The following is a 21,484-nucleotide window of genomic DNA, read 5'->3' as shown; positions in this document are numbered from 1 at the left end:
ACTGCAATTTGGTTGTTGGTATGCAAAATTGTTACTCAGGTTGTGAATTATTGTTCGAAATTGATTCCCTGGCGATGGCACCAAAAACGGATGCACAGAACCATGGTCTAAACATATCTTCACAACTTCGCATAACTAACCAGCAAGTGCACTGGGTCGTCCAAGTAATAAACCTTACGTGAGTAAGGGTCGATCCCACGGAGATTGTTGGTATGAAGCAAGCTATGGTCACCTTGTAAATCTCAGTCAGGCGGATATAAAATAGTTATGGATTTTTCGAAATTAATACTAAAATAAGGATAGAAATACTTATGTAAATCATTGGTGAGAATTTCAGATAAGCGTATTGACAAACCCCAATTTGAGGATTTATCTTGTGATGATTTCAGGGGTTTTATCAATGATTCCACACACTTTCCATATGAAAATACAAGATTTTGCATTCCTTCCCTAGTTTTGCCTCATGAATGAAAACATGCCTGTTTTGCACTAAAATAGATACATCTCTAATCTTCTCTTGATGTCATTCGATGCCGTGACTTGTGTTAAGTGGTTTCAGGATATAGAATAGGAATGGACCGAAAGAGAGAAGGAAGATGGGTACGAAGAAAGGAAGCATGAGGATTAAGCCTTGGGAATTTCCGCATAGGCGCGTGCGCGCACCTGGCGCGCCCACGCGGATACGGCTACGTGGAGCCGAAGCCAAGAGCCGGCTTGAGAAGCGGCTAAGCCAGGATCTTCATGGGCGCGCACGCGTACATCACGCCTCCGCGCACATTGCAAGACGTCTCAACGGCGCGTGCGCGCCGATTTGCGAATATGATTTTTTAAGAAGTCACGTGACTTAGGCGTGGAGGCAGTTAAGGATTCCACTCTTAGAGAAGCACCTTGGCGGGAAAAGCTTAAGAAGACCAAAGGAACAAGGGTTAAGGACACTTTTAGTTCATTTCTTCTAGATCTAGATATTTTCCCTTTTTTTTGGAGAGAGGAGAGAGTTAGTTACATTTTTTGGGAGAAGAAGAGGGAGATTCCAAGCTTCACTAGGGTTCATCCTCTTCTAATTTCTGAATTTTCAATGACTTTTTGGTGAGATCCACTACAATTCTCATTCCACTTTGTTCATGTCATAGATTTTCTTCTTCAATTTCAAGTAGTAGATACAATTGATCAATTCTCATAGATCTAGAATTTAACTTTGTAATTTTGGATTTCATCTCTATTTTGGATTTTCATTGCTACTCTTTGAGACTTGTTGTTAGATCTTTGTGTTGCAATACTTTCAATTTGACTTTTCTTCTCATTTTACTATGCCTTTCCTTCTTGCTCATCACATGTTTGATAAAATGACAACACTAGCTATGGAGTAGAATTCTCACACTTGGCATAGGGTTTGGTCTTTGGAAGAAGTTGAATAGTGTATCAATAGTTGATTTGGAATTAGGGATTGCTAGTTGGCTTGGAGTGCACTAAAGCTAGATTCCCATAAGGTGAAGCTAGGACTTGTGACTCAAGTTAATTACTTTCATTTGACCTTCCTCTATACCTAGGGGATAACTAAATGGAGCAAGGCCTAATTGTTGTCAACATTGAATGGACTATAAGGATAGGATTTCCAACGCCAACCCTAAGCCAAGTCTTTTGATAATTGATTGTTTGTTTCTCATTGCTTTGCTAAAACCTTCAAAGAATTCCAACAAAGTTTACTAAATCAATAAGATGCACACTTTGGCAATTCCAAGGGAGAACGACTCGGGAGACTAGTACTCTCGGATATAGATTGTAGATTTGTTTGATGAAGGATTTGTGTCGGTTTAGACTATACTACGACTGATCAATTGATAATTTCTATACCGGCAAAAAATCTATTTGTCAAAATGGCGCCGTTGCCGGGGAACTTGCTTAGTGTGCCATGTTATTGTTTTGGATTAAGTGTGTATATATGTACATAGTTGCACTTCATTGTAAATTGCTCAATTGATTAACTTCTCATCGTTACAATGAATTCCATTTCCCCTTCATTGCATGACGCGTTCACAACCGAATCCGAGCTTAGCCCCTTTTGATCCGGAAATAGAACGAACTTTGTTTCACATTAGGCAAGCTCGGAGGCGGCTAAGATTTGGAAAGGGTGAAGAGGTTTTCACCACCTCAACCACCTTACTACAAGTGAACATTGAACCGTCACTCAAAGAAGGCATTAATCATACTCCCATCAACCTCACTAACAATTCTTCTTTTGTTTTAGGTACTAATACTATGGATGCTCCAAGGAGAGTTACCATCAAGGAAGCGGGTGCACCGGATTATGTCCTTCAACCCCTTCATGTAACTCACCCCAATTTGAATGCGAATTTTGAATTGAAGACCGCTTTGATCAACCTCCTACCCAAGTTTCACGGGCTTCCCGCACAAGACCCTATTCGACATCTCAAAGACTTTCATCGCATATGCTCAACTACTAGACGGGAAGGTTCCGATGAAGTTGCTATATGGTTGTTTGCTTTCCCTTTCTCTCTTGAGGACAAGGCTAAAGAATGGTTCTACACTCTCTCTAGCGAAGTTACCTCCGATTGGGACCTACTTAGAAGGGGATTCTTAGATAAATTCTTACCCCCGGAAAAGATGGATAGGCTAAGGAAAGAAATGTCTTGTATTGTGCAAGGTGAGACGGAACCACTATATGAGTATTGGGAACGGTTTCGCAAACTACTAGATGCGTGCCCTAATCACATGCTCGACACTCAAGTATTGCTCGGATACATATGTCAAGGGATGCGAGAGCAAGATAGAACCCTCTTGGACACTTCTAGCAATGGTTCCTTGTCCAAATATAAAACTGCGGAGGAGGCATGGCAACTCATTATTGACTTAGCCGAATCCAATCAACATATGAGGCGAAGAGTCAACCGTCCAAGGACCGTGAACGAGGTATCAACTAGTAGTGAAGCCACTGCTCTAACTCAATCCTTGAATGAGATGACATCCGTTTTGAGGCAACTCCAATTGAATCAACAACAACCACAACAACCTCAAACATATCAACAACAACCTCCACCATCTCAACAACACAACCAACAACAATTGGTCCCTCAAAGAGTATGTGGCATTTGCTCTTGCTACTCTCACTACACGGATGAGTGCCCAAACCTTCAAGAAGACAACACTTTGGCGGCCACCCATAATTTCTATGACCGCCCCAATCAAGGGTACTACCAAGGAGGTAATCCTAACCAAGGACACCCTTATCAAGGAGGAGGCTACAACCAAGGTAGTGGACACAATAATCAAAATTGGAAAGACAATCATCAACAAGGGAATAGGGATAACAACAACAATGGAGGAGGTCAAAGATGGAACAACAACTCGCAAAATTTCTCACAAAACCGACCATACAACTTCCAAAATCAACCATACAACCAACAAAACTCACAAAGAAACTACCAAACATACCAACCACCACATCAAAGACCACCACCCAACCAATCACAAACTCCTCAACTCACATATGCAACCACCCCCTCCAACCAAGATGAAACACTCTGGACCATCATCCAAGGCCAAAAGGAATTACAAAACACACTTGCTTCCGGCCTCACCGGCCTCACCTCTACACTACAAGCTCTTCTTGCACGTATGGACACACCATCGACCTCTACTCCTCAACCCCCAATCCAAAGTGTCATTCCCTCTCAACCTCAACCAAATCCAAAAGGGGGCATCAATGTCATTACCCTTAGATCCGGTACACAACTAAAAGAAAAGGAAGCAAAGGACCCAAGTCCTATCACAACCGCCCAAGAGGAAGAGAGAATAGATATAGAAAAGGTAGTGGGAGAGGAGGTAGTGGAAGAGGAGGTAGTGGAAGAGGAGACACCACAAGCCATAATTGAGGATGAAGCCCAACCAACAAGGGAGACACCCAAGACCAAAAGAACCTTGGAAGAAGGAATTGCTCAACCACTTCCATTTCCAACACTTGCAAAGAAAGCTAAAAAGCGCATAGAACTCGACCCCAAAATGGTAGAAATGTTTAAGAAAGTTAAGGTAACCATTCCCCTCTTTGATGCCATCCATCAAATTCCTAGATATGCTAAATTCCTCAAAGATTTATGCATAAACAAGGATAGAATTCTTGAATTGGAAACCATCCCATTGGGGAGTTCTATTTCCGCTTTGATGGGAACATTACCGGAGAAGTGTGATGACCCGGGCCCTTGTATGGTCACTTGCACCGTCAATGGAGTTCAATTTAGAGATTGCATGTGTGACCTCGGAGCATGTGTTAGCATCATGCCGCTCTCCGTTTATCGGATATTGAACTTGCCCCCACTAAAAAGGTCGACGGCAAGATTTGTCCTAGCGGATAAAAGCATAATAACCGTAGCGGGTGTTGCGGAAGATGTATTGGTGAATATAAAGGGGTTGGTATTTCCGATTGACTTCTATGTCCTTGAAATGCCGTCAAGCGAAACCGAGAGAGCATCCTCTATCCTACTTGGAAGGCCCTTCTTGAGAACTTCTAGATTTAAACTTGATGCTTACTCGGGGAACTACTCATTTGAAATTGATGGAAGAATTGTAAGCTTTAGCCTAGAGGAAGCAATGAAGCATCCACCGGAGAATCATTCTCTATTTCGGTGTGACCCAATCGATAACATAGTAGCCGAAGTGCATCTTGCAAGATTAGATGAGAAATACATGGTCAAAGAGGCAAATGAAGAGTCAAGCGAACTAAATACCACACATCATACAAGCCATCCGGAAACTCAAACTTCAAGGAATGACAAGAAGATGGAATTGAAGCCACTACCACCTCACTTAAGGTATTCATACCTTGATGAAGCCCAAAAGCTACCCGTGATAATTGCACAAGAGTTAACTCCTCAACAAGAAGAAAAATTGCTGAAAGTATTGAGGAAAAACAAAAGGGCAATTGGGTGGAGTTTGGCGGATCTAGTGGGAATAAGCCCCCAAGTATGCGAGCACCGCATATTTCTTGAAGAAGGAGCAAGACCGGTCCGACAACCTCAAAGGAGACTCAACCCAACTATTCTTGAGGTGGTAAAGAAAGAAGTCACTAAGCTACTTGAGGCAGACATCATCTATCCTATCTCGGATAGTGAATGGGTAAGCCCGGTCCAAGTAGTGCCAAAGAAGTCCGGAGTGACAACAATCAAAAACGAAAGTGGTGAACTTATAGCAACAAGAGTGCAGAATTCTTGGAGAGTATGCATAGACTACCGAAGATTGAATGCGGCCACAAGAAAAGACCACTTTCCACTACCATTTATCGATCAAATGCTTGATCGGTTAGCCGGTAAATCATACTATTGTTTTCTTGATGGCTACTCCGGATACTTCCAAATTCATATTGCTCTAGAAGACCAAGAAAAAACCACATTTACTTGCCCCTTTGGAACGTATGCTTACAAGCGTATGCCATTTGGCCTATGCAATGCACCGGCAACGTTTCAAAGATGCATGATGAGCCTATTTGCGGACTTTCTAGAGCAATCGATGGAAGTTTTCATGGATGATTTTAGCGTGTATGGTGAGTCATTTGAGCATTGCTTAGGTAACCTTGAAAAAGTCTTAGAAAGATGCACCAAAACAAACCTTGTTCTAAATTTTGAAAAATGTCATTTCATGGTCAAACAAGGCATTGTTTTGGGACACATAGTATCAAAGGAAGGCATCTCCGTAGATCCGGCAAAAATAAATGTCATATCTAGTTTACCTTACCCCTCCTCCGAGAGGGAAGTCCGTTCTTTTCTTGGACATGCAGGATTCTACTGGAGATTCATCAAGGACTTTAGCAAGGTGGCCCTACCTCTTTCTCGATTACTACAAAAAGACACCGAATTTGAGATGAGCAAGGAATGTATGGAAGCATATGACAAACTCAAGGTAGCATTGACACAAGCCCCTATTGTACGAGGACCCAATTGGACTCAACCCTTTGAAATCATGTGTGATGCTTCGAATTATGCGATAGGAGCCGCGTTAGCACAACGCGAGGGTAAGACTCCCTATGTCATAGCTTATGCTTCCAAAACATTAGACGGAGCCCAATCCAACTACACTACTACCGAAAAGGAACTCCTAGCTATTGTTTTTGCTTTGGACAAGTTCCGAGCCTATCTTCTTGGTTCCAAGGTAGTAGTGTACTCGGATCACGCGGCACTAAAATACTTGTTGGCAAAAAAGGAATCAAAACCGAGATTAATTCGTTGGGTGCTCTTATTACAAGAATTTGACTTGGAAATCAAAGATAGGAGCGGTTCCCAAAACCTAGTGGCGGACCATTTAAGTCGCCTCGAACACACAAACGGCGACACCACTCCTATCAATGATTCCTTTCCTTTAGATGCCTTGCATGCAATCTCGGAAGTGGTTCCTTGGTATGCCCTAATAGCAAACTATTTGGTTTCACGCACTTTCCCTCCCAATCTCAACAAACACCAAAAGGATAAGCTGAAAAGCGAATCCAAATACTATATTTGGGATGATCCCTATTTGTGGAGGTGTGGAGCGGACCAAATAGTGCGCCGGTGCATACCTCAAACCGAATTCCAAGCAATCTTGGACGCTTGCCATGCTTCCGAAGGAGGTGGTCACTACGGACCCCAAAGAACGGCAAGAAAAATCCTTGATTGCGGATTTTGGTGGCCAACTCTTCTCAAAGATGCTTCTCTCTATTGCAAATCTTGTCCCCAATGTATTAGGTTTGGAGATATTTCCAAGAAGGACGAAATTCCCCAACAAAATATGCTTTTTTGCGAAATCTTTGACGTATGGGGAATCGACTTCATGGGACCATTTCCAAGTTCCAATGGCTTTCTCTACATCTTGTTAGCCATCGATTATGTGTCAAAATGGGTTGAGGCAATCCCCACCCGAACGGATGACGCTAATGTTGTGTATTCTTTTGTGAGGAACAACATCATTTGTCGCTTTGGCGCCCCAAGAGCAATCATAAGTGACCAAGGATCCCACTTTTGCAACAAAAGAATAGATGGCCTCATGAGAAAATATGGCATCATCCACAAAGTCGCCACGGCTTACCACCCTCAGACAAACGGCCAAGCCGAAGTCTCTAACCGGGAAATCAAGCATGTGTTGGAAAGGATTGTAAAGCCGAATAGGAAAGATTGGAGCATCAAACTCCCCGATGCACTATGGGCCTATCGAACGGCTTACAAGACACCCATTGGCATGAGCCCCTTCCGGCTTGTATATGGCAAAGCATGTCACCTACCGGTAGAGATCGAACATAAAGCTTATTGGGCCGTAAAGAAGTGTAATATGAGCTTGGGTGGGGCCGGAGTAGAGAGAAAGCTTCAATTGGCGGAATTAGAATGTATGAGATTGGAAGCTTATGACAACTCTCGACTCTATAAGGAAAAGTTGAAAGCCATCCATGACAAGAACATTAGGAGAAGAGAATTCCAACCCGGTGACCTAGTCCTTCTCTACAATTCAAGGTTGAGATTACTACCCGGAAAGCTTAGATCAAGGTGGGATGGACCCTACCAAGTGGAGAAAGTAGAACCTTATGGAGTCTATCACTTGCGCCACCCATCAAGCCCGGACATCTTCAAGGTAAACGGGCACCGTCTCAAATTGTATCATGGCGAGCAAAGAAAGAACGCCAAGGAATTTGAAGTGTTCCTTGGTGCACGAAATTGTGATCTCCAGGCTCGAACAAATCCTGGTAATGGCTCCAAAGCTTGGTGCTCTGATCTCAATACATGATTGTCACAACTTCGATACAACTAACCAGCAAGTGCACTGGGTCGTCCAAGTAATACCTTACGTGAGTAAGGGTCGAATCCCACGGAGATTGTTGGTATGAAGCAAGCTATGGTCACCTTGTAAATCTCAGTCAGGCAGATATAAAGTGATAATGGTGTTTTCGAATATTGTATAATAAAATAGGGATAGAGATACTTATGTAAATCATTGGTAGGAATTTCAGATAAGCGAATGGAGATGCTTTTCGTTCCTCTGAACCTCTGCTTTCCTGCTATCTTCATCCAATCTGTCTTACTCCTTTCCATGGCTGGCTGTATGCAAGGGCATCACCGTTGTCAGTGGCTACATCCCCTCCTCTCAGTGAATAATATGCTCACGCACCCTGTCACGGCACGGCTATTCATCTGTCGGTTCTCGATCATGCTGGAATAGGATTCACCCTCCTTTTGCGTCTGTCACTAACACCCAGCACTCGCGAGTTTGAAGCTCGTCACAGTCATTCAATCATTGAATCCTACTCGGAATACCACAGACAAGGTTTAGACTTTCCGGATTCTCTTGAATGCCGCCATCATTCTAGCTTACGCCACGAAGATTCTGGTTAGGAGATCTAAGAGATACTCATTCTAGCGCAATTCATGTAGAACAGAAGTGTTTGTCAGGCACGCGTTCATAGGGGAGATGGTGATGAGCGTCACACATAATCATCACCTTCATCACGTTCTTGGGTGCGAATGGATATCTTAGAAGAGAAATAAGAAGAATTGAATAGAAAACAGTAGTACTTTGCATTAATCTTTGAGGAACAGCAGAGCTCCACACCTTAATCTATGGAGTGTAGAAACTCTACCGTATGAGAATACATAAGTGAAGGTTCAGGCATGGCCGAGATGGCCAGCCCCCAAAACGTGATCACAGGATCAAAATACAATCCAGGATGCCTAATACAATAGTAAGAGGTCCTATTTATAATAAACTAGCTACTAGGGTTTACATGAGTAAGTATTTGATGTATAAATCCACTTCCGGGGCCCACTTGGTGTGTGTTTGGGCTGAGCTTAAGTGTTGCACGTGCAGAGGCCAATTGTGGAGTTGAACGCCAGTTTTTGTGCCAGTTTGGGCGTTCAACTCTGGTTTTGGATCCTTTTCTGGCGCTGGACGCCAGATTTGGGTAGAAAGCTGGCGTTGAACGCCAGTTTACGTCGTCAATTCTTGGCCAAAGTATGGACTATTATATATTGCTGGAAAGCCCTGGATGTCTACTTTCCAACGCAATTGGAAGCGCGCCATTTCGAGTTCTGTAGCTCCAGAAAATCCACTTTGAGTGCAGGGAGGTCAGAATCCAACAGCATCAGTAGTCCTTTTTCAACCTCTGAATCTGATTTCTGCTCAAGTCCCTCAATTTCAGCCAGAAAATACCTGAAATCACAGAAAAACGCACAAACTCATAGTAAAGTCCAGAAATGTGAATTTAACACAAAATCTATTAAAAACATCCCTAAAAGTAACTAGATCCTACTAAAAACATACTAAAAACAATGTCAAAAAGCGTATAAATTATCCGCTCATCACAACACCAAACTTAAATTATTGCTTGTCCCCAAGCAACTGAAAATCAAATAGGATAAAAAGAAGAGAATATACTATAAATTCCAAACTATCAATGAAACATAGCTCCAATCAAATGAGCGGGACTTATAGCTTTTTGCCTCTTGAATAGTTTTGGCATCTCACTTTATCCATTGAGGTTCAGAATGATTGGCATCTATAGGAACTCAGAGTTCAGATAGTGTTATTGATTCTCCTAGTTCAGTATGATGATTCTTGAACACAGCTTCTTTATGAGTCTTGGCCGTGGCCCTAAGCACTTTGTTTTCCAGTATTACCACCGGATACATAAATGCCACAGACACATAATTGGGTGAACCTTTTCAGATTGTGACTCAGCTTTGCTAAAGTCCCCAATTAGAGGTGTCCAGGGTTCTTAAGCACACTCTTATTTTGCTTTGGACCTTGACTTTAACCGCTCAGTCTCAAGTTTTCACTTGACACCTACACGCCACAAGCACATGGTTAGGGACAGCTTGGTTTAGCCGCTTAGACCAGGATTTTATTCCTTTAGGCCCTCCTATCCACTGATGCTCAAAGCCTTGGGATCCTTTTTATTTGCCCTTGCCTTTTGGTTTTAAGGGTTATTGGCTTTTTCTGCTTGCTTTTTCTTTTTCTTTCTATATATTTTTTTTCTATTATTTTTTTTTCCGCCCCCTTTTTTTTTCTGCAAGCTTTGTTCTTTGCTGCTTTTTCTTGCTTCAAGAATCATTTTTATGATTTTTCAGATTATCAAATAACATGTCTCCTAGTCATCATTCTTTCAAGAGCCAACATATTTAACATTCTTAAACAACAACTTCAAAAGACATATGCACTGTTCAAGCATACATTCAGAAAACAAGAAGCATTGTCACCACATCAATATAATTAAACTAAGTTCAAGGATAAATTCGAAACTCATGTACTTCTTGTTCTTTTGAATTAAAACATTTTTCTTTTAAGAGAGGTGATGGATTCATAGGACATTCATATATTTAAGACAGAGTTACTAACTACTAATGATCATGTAGTGAAGACACAAACATAGATAGGCACATAACATAGAAAACGAAAAACAGAGAGAGTAAGAGCAAGGAATGAGTCCACCTTAGTGATGTCCTTGAGCTCTTCTATGTCTCTTCCTTGTCTTTGTTGCTCCTCCCTCATTGCCTTTTGATCTTCTCTTATTTCATGCAGCATGATGGAGTGCTCTTGATGTTCCACCCTTAGTTGCTTCCAATAATTTTGTGGAAGAAAATGTATCCCCTGAGGTATCTCAGGGATCTCTTGATTTGCAGTCAAATGTTCTACCACTGAGCTATAGACCCTTTGATGGAAGCTTTTGTCTTCTCTTTCCTTTTTCTAGAGGTTTCTCTGGCCTTAGGTGCCATTAATGGTTATGGAAAAAACAAAAAAGCTATGCTTTTACCACACCAAACTTAGAATGTTGCTCGCCCTCGAGCAAAAGAAGAAAGAATAGAAGAATAAGAAGAAGATATGGAGGAGATGGATGGGAATGTGTATTCGGCCATATGGGTGGGAGTGGGTGGGAGAGAGATGTTGAATTTTGAAGGTAGTGGGTGTATGGATATGAGTGGTAAATGGAAAGTAGAAGGGGTGAGTGTTTATTGGGAATAGAGGATGATTGAGAAGAGAGAAGAGAGTGAGTGGAGGTAGGGGATCCTGTGAGGTCCACAGATCCTGAGATGATCCTGTGGTTTCCACAGATCCTGAGGTGTCAAGGCATTTACATCCCTGCACCAATTTAGGCATGCAAAATGCCCTTGCACACAACTCTGGGCGTTCAGCGCCAGGTTGGTGCCCATTTTGGGCGTTCAACGCCCCTTTGCTGCCATTTCTGGCGTTGAACGCCAGAACCATGCTTATTCTGGGCGTTCAGCACCAGGATGCTCCCATTCTGGGCGTTCAGCGCCAGAACTATGCTCTGTTCTGGCGTTTGAACGCCAGACAGATGCTCCTCCAGGGTGTGATTTTCTCTTCTGCTGTTTTTGATTCCGTTTTTGATTTTTTTGTTTATTTTGTGACTCCACATGATCATGAACCTAAGAAAACATGAAAGACAATAAAAATAAGAATTAGATAAACATTGGGTTGCCTCCCAACAAGCGCTTCTTTAATGTCAATAGCTTGACAGTGGGCTCTCATGGAGCCTCACAGATGTGCAGAGCTTTGTTGAAACTCTCCAACACCAAACTTAGAGTTTGGATATGGGAGTTCAACACCAAACTTAGAGTTTGATTGTGGCCTCCCAACACCAAACTTAGAGTTTGACTGTGGGGGCTCTGGTTGACTCTGCTTTGAGAGAAGCTTTTCAAGCTTCCTCTCCATAGTTGCAGAGGGAGATCCTTGAGTTTTGAATACAAGGGAGTTCTCATTCCATTGAAGGACTATTTCACCTCTGTCAACATCAATCACAGCTCTTGCTGTGGCCAGGAAAGGTCTTCCTAGGATGATGGATTCATCCTCTTCCTTTCCAGTATCCAGGACTATGAAATCAGCAGGGATGTAAAGGCCCTCAACTTTTACCAATACATCTTCTACGTGTCCATAAGCCTGTCTTCTTGAGCTGTCTGCCATCTCTAGTGAGATTTTAGCAGCTTGCACCCCATAGATTCCCAGTTTCTCTATTACAGAGAGGGGCATGAGGTTTATTCCTGAACCAAGGTCACCCAGAGCCTTAAAGATCATGGTGCCTATGGTACAGGGTATTATGAACTTTCCAGGATCCTGTCTCTTCTGAGGCAATGTCAGTTGATCCAGATCACTTAGTTCATTGATGAACAAGGGAGGTTCAACTTCCCAAGCATCAATGCCAAACAATTTGGCATTCAGCTTCATGATTGCACCAAGAAACTTGGCAGTTTGCTCTTCAGTGACATCCTCATTCTCTTCAGAAGAGGAATACTCATCAGAGCTCATGAAGGGCATAAGGAGGTTCAATGGAAGCTCTATAGTCTCTAGATGAGCCTCAGAGTCCTTTGGTTCCTCAGAGGGAAGCTCCTTATTGACCACTGGAAGTCCCAGGAGGTCTTCCTCCTTGGGATTCACGTCCTCTCCTCTCCTCACAGGTTCGGCCATGGCGCTTATGTCAATGGCCTTGCACTCTCCTTTTGGGTTCTCTTCTGTATTGCTTGGGAGAGTACTAGGAGGGATTTCAGTGATCCTTTTACTCAGCTGGCCCACTTGTGCTTCCAAATTTCTAATGGAAGACCTTGTTTCATTCATGAAACTTACAGTGGCCTTAGATAGATCAGAGACTAGATTTACTAAATTAGAAGCATTTTGTTCAGAGTTCTCTGTCTGTTGCTGAGTTGATGATGGAAAAGGTTTGCTATTGCTAAACCTGTTTCTTCCACCATTGTTAAAGCCTTGTTGAGGCTTCTGATCCTTCCATGAGAAATTTGGATGATTTCTCCATGTTGAGTTATAGGTGTTTCCATAAGGTTCACCTAAGTAATTTACCTCTGCTATTGCAGGGTTCTCAGGATCATAGGCTTCTTCTTCAGAAGATGCCTCTTGAGTACTGTTGGATGCAGCTTGCATTCCATGCAGACTCTGAGAAATCATATTGACTTGCTGAGTCAATATTTTGTTCTGAGCCAATATGGCATTCAGAGTATCAACCTCAAGAACTCCCTTCTTCATAGGCATCCCATTACTCACAGGATTCCTTTCAGAAGTGTACATGAACTGGTTATTAGCAACCATGTCAATGAGTTCTTGAGCTTCTGCAGGCGTTTTCTTTAGGTGAATGGATCCACCTGCAGAAGTGTCCAGTGACATCTTTGATAGCTCAGATAAACCATCATAGAATATATCCAGGATGGTCCATTCTGAAAGCATGTCAGAAGGACACTTTTTGGTCAACTGTTTGTATCTTTCCCAAGCTTCATAGAGGGATTCACCTTCTTTCTGTCTGAAGTTTTGAACATCAGCTCTAAGCTTGCTCAGCTTTTGAGGAGGAAAGTACTTGGCTAAGAAAGCCGTGACCAGCTTATCCCAAGAGTTCAGGCTGTCTTTGGGTTGAGAATCCAACCATAATCTAGCTCTGTCTCTTACAGCAAAAGGGAAAAGCATGAGCCTGTAGACTTCAGGATCTACTCCATTAGTCTTAACAGTATCACATATCTGCAAGAATTCAGTTAAGAACTGAAAAGGATCTTCAGATGGAAGTCCATGAAACTTGCAGTTCTGTTGCATCAGAGAAACTAATTGAGGTTTCAGCTCAAAATTGTTTGCTCCAATGGCAGGAATGGAGATGCTTCTTCCATGTAAATTGGAATTAGGTGCAGTAAAGTCACCAAGCATCTTCCTTATATTATTATTATTTTCGGCTGCCATCTCCTTTTCCTGTTCGAAAATTTCTGAAAGGTTATCTCTGGATTGTTGTATTTTAGCTTCTCTTAATTTTCTCTTCAGAGTCCTTTCAGGTTCTGGATCTGCTTCCACAAGAATGTTCTTATCCTTGCTCCTGCTCATATGACAAGGAAGAATGGCCAGAAAAATGATAATAATAATAGAGATCCTTTATACCACAGTATAGGGATCCCTTTGTAAGTAGAAGAAGAGGGGGAGATAAAGGATGTGATGTAAAGGAAGAAACACAACTGTGAGGATTGGAATGTGAGATGAGATGTTAGGATATGAATGAATAAATAGAATGAGATGGGAGAGAAGGAGGGAATTTTCGAAATTTATTTTTGAAAAGGAGTTAGTGATTTTTGAAAATAATTTTTTGAAAAAGTTTAGTATTTTTTCGAATTTTTTTTTTTTTTGAAATTAAAAATAAAAATAAGATTAATTAGTTAATAAAAAAGAAATTTTTGAAAAAGGGGGAAGATATTTTCGAAAATTGAGAGGGAGAATTAGTTAGGTGGTTTTGAAAAAGTTAAGAAACAAACAAAAAGTTTGTTAGTTAGTTGAAACAAATTTTGAAAACCAATTTTGAAAAGATAAGTAGTTAGGAGGTTAGGAAAGATATTTTGAAAAGATATTTTTGAAAAAGATAAGATAAGAAGATATTTTTGAAAAGATATGATAGAAATTAGTTTTGAAAAAGATTTGATTTTTTAAAATCTCAATTAATGACTTGATTCATAAGAAATCACAAGATATGATTCTAGAACTTAAAGTTTGAATCTTTCTTAACAAGCAAGTAACAAACTTCAAATTTTTGAATCAAAACATTAATTGATTATGTTATTTTCGAAAATTTGATATAAAAATAAGAAAAAGATTTGATTTTAAAAGTCACAATTAATGACTTGATTCATAAGAAATCACAAGATATGATTCTAGAACTTAAAGTTTGAATCTTTCTTAACAAGCAAGTAACAAACTTCAAATTTTTGAATCAAAACATTAATTGATTATGTTATTTTCGAAAATTATGATATAAAATAAGAAAAAGGTTTTTGAAAATTATTTTTTTTGGAATTTTCGAAAATAACCATGAATTTTGAAAAAGATTTGATTTTTAAAAAAGATTTTGAAAAAGATAAGATTTTCAATTTGAAAATTTGATTTGACTCATGAAAAACAATTTGATTTTAAAAATTTTTGAAAAAGTCAATCCAAATTTTCGAATTTGATGAGAGAAAAAGGGAAAGATATTTTTTTATTTTTGAAATTTTTATGAAAACATGAAAATTATGCAATGCATGAAATTTTTAGATCAAAACAATGAATGCATGCAAGAATGCTATGAATGTCAAGATGAACACCAAGAACACTTTGAATGTCATGATGAACATCAAGAACATATTTTTGAAAAATTTTTAATGCAAAGAAAACATGCAAGACACCAAACTTAGAATTCTTTAATGCTTACGCACTAAGAATTCAAGAATGCATATGATAAACATGAAAAGACACAAAGCAAAAAATCATCAAGATCAAATAAGAAGACTTACCAAGAACAACTTGAAGATCATGAAGAACACTATGAATGCATGAAATTTTCGAAAAAATGCAAGATGCATATGCAAGTGACACCAAACTTATGATATGACTCAAGACTCAAACAAGAAACAGAAAATATTTTTGATTTTTATGATTTTCTAATTTTTTTGGATTTTTATTTATATTTTTCGAAAATTTAAAAGAAAAAAATAAGGATTCCAAAATTTTTAATATGAATTCCAGGAATCTTGCCATGTTAGTCTAAAGCTTCAGTCCAGGAATTAGACATGGCTCACTAGCCAGCCAAGCTTTCAATGAAAGCTCCAGTCCAAAACACTAGACATGGCCAATGGCCAGCCAAGCTTTAGTCTTTAACACGAGAGTATATTGCTCTTTATAACAAATTGCAAGCCTCAGTCCAAATAAATTTAGACATGGCTTTACAGCCAGCCAGGCTTCAACATGCTTCATGAAACACTAGAATTCATTCTTAAAAATTTGGAATAAAAATTTTTTTGAAAACATTTTTATTTTTTTTTTTTCGAAAATCATTTTGAAAAAGAAAGCAATGAATTCATAGTCCTCAATCAAAATCCTGGGAGTTAGACATGGCTTAATAGCCAGCCAAGCTAAAACATGTTATATGAAACACCAGAATTCATTCTTAAAAATTTTGAAGAAAAATATATTTTTGAAAACAAATTTTTTTTTTTTTTCGAAAACAAAAGAAGAGTTTTTGAAAAATTTTTGAAAACTTTTTGAAAAGAAAACGAAAAGAAAGTTACCCAATCTGAGCAACAAGATGAACCGTCAGTTGTCCAAACACGAACAATCCCCGGCAATGGCGCCAAAAACTTGGTGCACGAAATTGTGATCTCCAGGCTCGAACAAATCCTGGTAATGGCTCCAAAGCTTGGTGCTCTGATCTCAATACATGATTGTCACAACTTCGATACAACTAACCAGCAAGTGCACTGGGTCGTCCAAGTAATACCTTACGTGAGTAAGGGTCGAATCCCACGGAGATTGTTGGTATGAAGCAAGCTATGGTCACCTTGTAAATCTCAGTCAGGCAGATATAAAGTGATAATGGTGTTTTCGAATATTGTATAATAAAATAGGGATAGAGATACTTATGTAAATCATTGGTAGGAATTTCAGATAAGCGAATGGAGATGCTTGTCGTTCCTCTGAACCTCTGCTTTCCTGCTATCTTCATCCAATCTGTCTTACTCCTTTCCATGGCTGGCTGTATGCAAGGGCATCACCGTTGTCAGTGGCTACATCCCCTCCTCTCAGTGAATAATATGCTCACGCACCCTGTCACGGCACGGCTATTCATCTGTCGGTTCTCGATCATGCTGGAATAGGATTCACCCTCCTTTTGCGTCTGTCACTAACGCCCAGCACTCGCGAGTTTGAAGCTCGTCACAGTCATTCAATCATTGAATCCTACTCGGAATACCACAGACAAGGTTTAGACTTTCCGGATTCTCTTGAATGCCGCCATCATTCTAGCTTACACCACGAAGATTCTGGTTAGGAGATCTAAGAGATACTCATTCTAGCTCAATTCATGTAGAACAGAAGTGTTTGTCAGGCACGCGTTCATAGGGGAGATGGTGATGAGCGTCACACATAATCATCACCTTCATCACGTTCTTGGGTGCGAATGGATATCTTAGAAGAGAAATAAGAAGAATTGAATAGAAAACAGTAGTACTTTGCATTAATCTTTGAGGAACAGCAGAGCTCCACACCTTAATCTATGGAGTGTAGAAACTCTACCGTATGAGAATACATAAGTGAAGGTTCAGGCATGGCCGAGATGGCCAGCCCCCAAAACGTGATCACAGGATCAAAATACAATCCAGGATGCCTAATACAATAGTAAGAGGTCCTATTTATAATAAACTAGCTACTAGGGTTTACATGAGTAAGTATTTGATGTATAAATCCACTTCCGGGGCCCACTTGGTGTGTGTTTGGGCTGAGCTTAAGTGTTGCACGTGCAGAGGCCAATTGTGGAGTTGAACGCCAGTTTTTGTGCCAGTTTGGGCGTTCAACTCTGGTTTTGGATCCTTTTCTGGCGCTGGACGCCAGATTTGGGTAGAAAGCTGGCGTTGAACGCCAGTTTACATCGTCAATTCTTGGCCAAAGTATGGACTATTATATATTTCTGGAAAGCCCTGGATGTCTACTTTCCAACGCAATTGGAAGTGCGCCATTTCGAGTTCTGTAGCTCCAGAAAATCCACTTTGAGTGCAGGGAGGTCAGAATCCAACAGCATCAGTAGTCCTTTTTCAACCTCTGAATCTGATTTATGCTCAAGTCCCTCAATTTCAGCCAGAAAATACCTGATATCACAGAAAAACACACAAACTCATAGTAAAGTCTAGAAATGTGAATTTAACACAAAATCTATTAAAAACATCCCTAAAAGTAACTAGATCCTACTAAAAACATACTAAAAACAATGTCAAAAAGCGTATAAATTATCCGCTCATCATTCCTCTTGAGGGATGCAACTCTTGAATAAACACTATAAGCTGCTGAAAGTCCAACTTAAGGACATTAAACAAAAGTGCTAGGTGGGAGACACCCCACCATGGTAAGATCTTCCTTTGAGACTTGTACATAGACACTTGACTTCATGTTTGTTAGTTAGATTTTAATGACAACTCCCCTTCATTTTGATTGACTTCATTTGCTATAGTGCTTAAGTGGCTGTATGGAAAAGGGGGGTTTGAAATGTTGAAAATGGTGTAACCACTTGCAAATTTAGAAAAATCCCGCCACTCTGCGCGTGCGCGCACATGGCGCGTCCGCGCACATGAGCAAAATCCACCAATCGACGCGCAAGCGCATGGCGCGCGTCCGCGCCGATTGCTTTGCTGCCCCCCTAGTACATTCTACAGAGAGTTAAGCCTCTCTCATGCTTACACTAAGCCACCAGCCCAACACCATTGCCGCGTGCGCGCCACCGCCGCGCACGCGCCCTTTCACTCTGCACTCCTCTCTGGGCCATTTCACAGAGAGTTGAGCCCCCTCCAGGCCCCTCTCATACCTGGGGCACAACCACGAGGACGCGCGCGCGCACTGTGCGCGCGCGCGCCAAAACGCGCTGCAGCCATCTCTGGTACTTCTTCCAGAGAGTTAGGCCACCCCTATGCCTCTCCTGTGCCCCCAGCCCAAGCGCATGGGCGCGCACGCGACCTGCGCGCGCGCACGCCCCTAGCCCACCTCGTCCCCTGCGCGAGCGCGCACCGCGCGCGCACGCGCCGGTGATCGACGCCTTAAAAAAAAATAATAATAATAAAAGGGACACACTCACCCCTTCATTCCCATTCCACTTCTCTTTTTCTTCCACAACCTTCTCCATCTCACAAGGTATTATACTAAGCTCCCTCTTAGTCCATTAATCTCTTGTAGCTCTTACTCATTTTAGTTGCACCATCATTTAGGTAGGCTTCCTTCTTCTTTTATTTCTCTCTTCCTCCCCTCTCTAGTTACTCCCTTCTTTCTTCTTTGTTCTTCATAAGCACTTAGGTCTCAACCTCACTTACATGAATAGATGAATGGTGTTGCTTAATTTTCTTGCAATCAATATGCACCTTAATCCTTAATAATGGATTGTGGAAAGCTACATTGCTCTCATTTTCACACAATCACATACTACTTGAAGGATGCACACCAAGTGTTCGATGAAAGGCATACTTGAATTTTGGACTCATTGTGACTACCTTGCCGCTCACCAATCACTTTGGAGTGCATCCCCACTTTCCACAAACCATTCTTTCCATTCTCTTGGCTTGCCTCCCATTTATGGTCCCTAAGGGTGTATGCTTCTCATGCCTCTTCCTTGCATGCTTAAACTACCCTTGCACCACATGGAATTATTTGCCTTGCGCTTCACACATTATCCTAGTACATGTTGCAGCTGTCATGTAACTAAGATACCCATATTCTATGGCATAACTTTTCATTACATCGAACTCATGTATCTCCACTTCTTTGGGTTTGATATTTTCCTTTCTTGCTTTTACAGGATGGTCATCAAAAAGGACAACGGGAAAGGCCCCAAGAAGCCGGCCTCCATTAGAGCGCGTCAAGAACTAACGGCCAAGCCCCTCCTAAAGAAGACTAAGGGCTCCGTTGACGTTCTAGAGAAGGACAACCCTCCTAAGGATTCAAACAAGTTTCCCAACCGTTACTGCGAACTTGTTTACTCCAGAATGATTGAAAGGAATTACCATCCGGAACCCCTCCTAGTCTTACCGGCTCACCTCAGTCCGATTGTGATGCCACATATTGACCGGAGGCAATGGAGGTTCCTCTTGAGGCAACCAACGGAGGCCAATCTCTCATGGGTGGTGGAATTCTACTCCAACTTCCACTCACCCCATCTCACATCAATATTTGTGCGCCGGAAACAAGTGTCGGTCACCGTGGAAACCATCCGAGAAGTCCTTGGGATTGCACCGTCAACGGATGCGTATGACGCCTACCAAGAAGTCTTGGCTGCATGCGTTGACCGCACATTCGATTGGAGCGCGATCCTCCGCGTCATTGCTTTACCCGACGCATTTTGGATTCGGGGAACCATAAAGCGAAGACCCAAGGGTCTAGATGTCCGCCACCTCACTCAAGAAGCTACGGCATGGGCCCAAATTCTAGCTCACTACGTGCTCCCAAGCACACATGGGTCATCCATCACCGCCGAGCTTGCCTTATTGATATGGTGCATCTTGACCGAGAAACCGATCGACGTTCCGCATGCCATCCGCCAATCCATGGGGCGCATTCATGCCAAGGGAAATATACCATTCCCCGCTTTAGTGACGGCATTAGTTGCGAAAGCTGGTGTCAACCGGGAGACTAAAGATAGGCGAACCTTAATACCGGTCGAGGGTGATATCATTCCGACCAAGAGATGCCTCAAGCCCCCGGAAGTCACCATGGACATTGCACTGCCCACACCAACTGGCCACGCCACCACTTCATCTACATCACAAACACCAGCCGCCCAACGCCTTGAAGACCTTCACAACAAATTAGACCGCTATGAGAGGCGTAACCAACGCCGCTATGCTCATGTGAAGAGGCTTCTAAGCGTAATCACCCCACCTATGGAAGAACCCAATATCTCCACCTCCACCGCAACTTCAAGCGAAGATAGCAATGGCATTGGAGATGTGGCACACTCGGCCGAGTGCGCCTAATCTCTAGCACGGAGGACCGTGCTAAGTTTTAAGTGTGGGGAGGTCGGCCGACCGATCTCCATAGGTAACATCTGAATAAATCTGAATAAATTAGAATAGGTTGCATGATTAGGTTTTAGTAGGCATAAGTCTGCTTGGTTGGAACAATGAAATTCTCTCTTAGGAAACCAATATTTTGGGGCAACCATGGCATTGCAAATTTTAAATGCTTTGATGCAAAAGTTGCATGAAGAATTATATTTTGGAACATGGTTTTGAGTTAAGAACACAAGCTTGTGAGATTTGAGCCTAATGGTGTGGTTACATCTTATAACCACTTATTTTTCCTTCTTGTGTGCAGTATTCTCTCTCTATGATTGTGATCTTTGATTTGTTTGATTCTTTATGTCCATTATTTGGTGCATTCATGCATTTATATGATTGAGGCCATCATTTCATTAGCTCACTCACCCAAACGGCCGTACCTTCTATCTTCCTTTGTTAGCCAAACTTGAGCCTACGATTAACCCACTTTGTTCTTAATTTAGCACATTACAAGCCTTAAAAGCGGAAAACAATAAAAGTCCTTATTTGGATCTTTGATTAGCTTAGGCTAGTGTGTGTGAATATCATTCAAGTGTGGGAACCTTGGGACGTTGGGTGAATAGAAGGGTATTTTGTATTATTATTGGAATATTGGGAATTGGGTACATACTCATGAAGTGATCAAATGTAAAACCTTGTGCATTGACGCTCTTGTATATATAAAAAAAAAATTGAGAAAAACAAAAGAACAAAAGAAAAAAAAAAGAACAATATGGAAAAGAAAAAGAAAAAAAATGGAAATAGAAAAAGAAAAAAAAACAAAGAGAAAAAATATATATATAATGCATAAGGGACAAAATGCCCCAAAGTGAAGCTCAAGAGGAATCAATGCATAAGTATTGTGAAACGGAAAGAAAATGCATGAGTATGTAGAAAAGTGAGGAATGGGTAGTTAGGCTAGTATTTAATTG

General features: G+C 41.3%; 1 non-coding gene and 1 pseudogene across 1 annotated transcript; both read left to right on the top strand.

The window, feature by feature from the left end:
- LOC112769957 (protein SIEVE ELEMENT OCCLUSION B-like) overlaps window positions 1-21,484 on the top strand; it is a 59,486-nt pseudogene that overhangs the window by 17,545 nt on the left and 20,457 nt on the right.
- Window positions 13,204-13,311, top strand: LOC112773352 (small nucleolar RNA R71). Its single transcript, XR_003187906.1, has one exon. It is a non-coding gene; the product is annotated as a small nucleolar RNA R71 (small nucleolar RNA).

The sequence above is a fragment of the Arachis hypogaea genome, chromosome 18 (genome assembly GCF_003086295.3).
Source record: "Arachis hypogaea cultivar Tifrunner chromosome 18, arahy.Tifrunner.gnm2.J5K5, whole genome shotgun sequence".
NCBI classification, from domain to species: domain Eukaryota; kingdom Viridiplantae; phylum Streptophyta; class Magnoliopsida; order Fabales; family Fabaceae; genus Arachis; species Arachis hypogaea.
The sequence above is the reverse complement of the archived record's forward strand: the minus strand, read 5'-3'. Positions and strand labels throughout refer to the sequence as shown.